Consider the following 2,912-nt stretch of genomic DNA (forward strand, 5'->3'; position numbering starts at 1 on the left):
TAATTCTTTGAATAATTAACATATAAATTAACATCAATTTCGAATGAATCCAAAATATCGATCTATTCTCTCAAAATTATATCAATACCTTCGATCAATTAAACAAAATTCAAAATTATCAAGCATTGATATTATCATGTTTTTTAAATTATTTTGAACATTTCGAACTAACATCTCGTATACACATGCATCATTGTCATGTTATCCATATATTTTAATTTACTCATTTCTTTTTTATATCCAATTATATTCTCTCTTCAAAATTAATCACCAATAATTCATTTGAAAATCTTGAAGCAAACGTAATTATCACAATCCCGGAGAACGTTCGAGCATTCATTGCGGTTTCACACCGAGACAGAACAGAGAATCTTCTCCTCTTCGAGGAACCATGAAACGATCTCGTTTACCCTCGCGTGGGCCATTTCGTACAATTTGCGACGAGAGTGGCGCAAATAAAGTTCGAGAGGCCTGCCCGTATAAAGCCTCGTATAGCGAGTGGTTTTATCCGCCGCCATTAAAGTTTCGCCCACAAGGGTCTGTAAATTATCTGGACGGTGATTAAGACGAAGGAGTAAATCGTGTATGACGTATATATACCCTTCCCTATTTCTCTACAAAAATATCTGAAAAATCGATCGACAAGGCTCGATCGATTCCTAAGTTGATTTCGAGCAATCTTTTCCTTTTCGAAAATTCTCTTTTCGATTTCGTTTAATGAATTATTAACGAAAAAGCGTGGAGTTATCGCATCGCAATGGTAGTGTTGGGTATAACCTACCAACGAATCGAACAAATAAATGGAAATAATATATTTTCGATGTTTAATTAGTTTGTGCCCAATTCGATATTCACTGTACTTGATATATGTATTGTTTAGATTTATTATATTATATGTTCGAGCACGGCACATAGCCAACACTATACATTTTTCGTTAATATATCTTTTCAACGAAGCAACGAACGAGCGAATTTTCGCAAAGGAAAAATTTACTTGAAATCGAATTTACCCCAGGAATGGAATAATCAATTTAAATTTTGTTGATCGACTTCCAGAACGATCTGTGATAGAGTTCAGCAGGTTTCTGTCTCGATGGACCTAGCCTGACGTCAATATCTAAACCCATCAAGCCAGGCACTAAATGAAATTATTAACCCATTTTGGGAATTCCGCTAATTACAAGGCCTGAACGATCTCTGTACATCATCCACGATCACGTGGTGGTCGGATCGATACCGAAAGTGACGCTACGAACGATTCGATGTTAAAATATTCAATACGATGTTTCGATCCGTGTCAAAGTTTTAAGTACCTCTCCTATCATTTTCCCTAAACCCAATATCACGAATGATTTCGATATTTATTCGTTCGATATTTTAACTTTCATTTTACGATACCGAAAGCAGATACCGATACTCGAATACGAAGAAAGAAATCGGATTGGTTGCGCCAATAAATTCGTATTTGAATCTTCGTAAAATATCGGATAAATATCTTCGAGGTGTATCGAACAATTTGTTCAGTTCGAGTATTTATTTATAGTATTTATATATCGAAATTTATATCGGTATCGATCACGATTATCGACGCGCCATCTCGCGAGAGTATTAATTCCGTACACTGTGCGCGATCGAGGATCGTTAATATGGCAACAACGTGTATCGTATATATCCATATAATTGGTAAACTGATTAATGGCGATGATCGAGCGTTAATGGTGTTATGGGTATGATAAGATAGAGGCCGATCGATTTTCCATCGAATCGGAAATGTGGAGATTTGATGCGTGGATGCGAATGAAAAAGTATATTTTTCTGAAAAAATGTTTGCCACAGTTTGATATAGAATTCTCTCGTATCTTTAATGAATGACGTGTATAAAATTGATGGACTAATACAATTCCCTATTTTAATTTAACTTCTTTTGCCGTACGATTTAATTGCGTAATCAGATATCGAAGATATTCGAATTACGATCGGAAAAAGAAGTTAAATTCGAGTTAATCGTTTCCTGAATGTTGTTAAAAAAAAGAAATTATCTTCTATTCGATTCACCCCCCACCTGATCCAATATCTTGCCAATAACGACGATGCCAATTTCCGCATTTTGAAGACGGAACTTCTTACGATTTAATTACAATAATTTATGCAATTATTAGACATCGAAGAATTCGAATTATGATTTAATCGTCCCATTACTTTTAAGAAAATTATTACCTCATTCACCCGACCAATATATCCAATAATCTTGCGATTTCGATTCCGCATCGAAGACGGAGAAAAGAACCTCGACCTCGAACCTCTTTCCCCTTAAATTCCACCTCTTACCATACCCATAAGAACACTTGGTTAGAACCACCCTTTACCCTTCACCAAACTCCCTTAAATATCTCCCTCCCCCCCTAAAAAACACCCCTTTCAAAAATCCAATTCCTCGACGTAATTAAACCTCGAATTATCTCGAGCGAAAAGCCGAGGAGTCGGATTCTAATCCGCGAGAATCCTTCCAACCGGAAGTCCGCGGAACCACGCCCGAATATAGTCACCCAATCCCCGGATCGGGTTAACGAGCGAATTAACGATTCACGGATGAGGGAGGAGGAAATTGTTGTGCGCGTGGTTTAGATTCGAGCGCAGTTCCAATCCCCCTAATCGCCCTATTTCCTTCCTTTCCTTTTCCCTCGCTTTGTCAAAAGCGAACATCGACGCATCATCCACATCCATCCACAAAAAAAAGAAGAGAAGAAAGAGAGAGAGAGAGAGAGAGAGAAAAGACGTTATTATTATAATCCGTTTTGGCACGTGGATACGTCGATATTTCGATGAACCTTTTGGATTTCCGGTCGGTTGGATTGGACGTTTATCGAGGACCGCGACGAGAGAGAGAGAGAGAGAGAGAGAGAGAGAGAGAG

The sequence above is a fragment of the Apis dorsata genome, unplaced genomic scaffold, assembly GCF_000469605.1.
Source record: "Apis dorsata unplaced genomic scaffold, Apis dorsata 1.3 scaffold_132, whole genome shotgun sequence".
Classification (NCBI taxonomy): domain Eukaryota; kingdom Metazoa; phylum Arthropoda; class Insecta; order Hymenoptera; family Apidae; genus Apis; species Apis dorsata.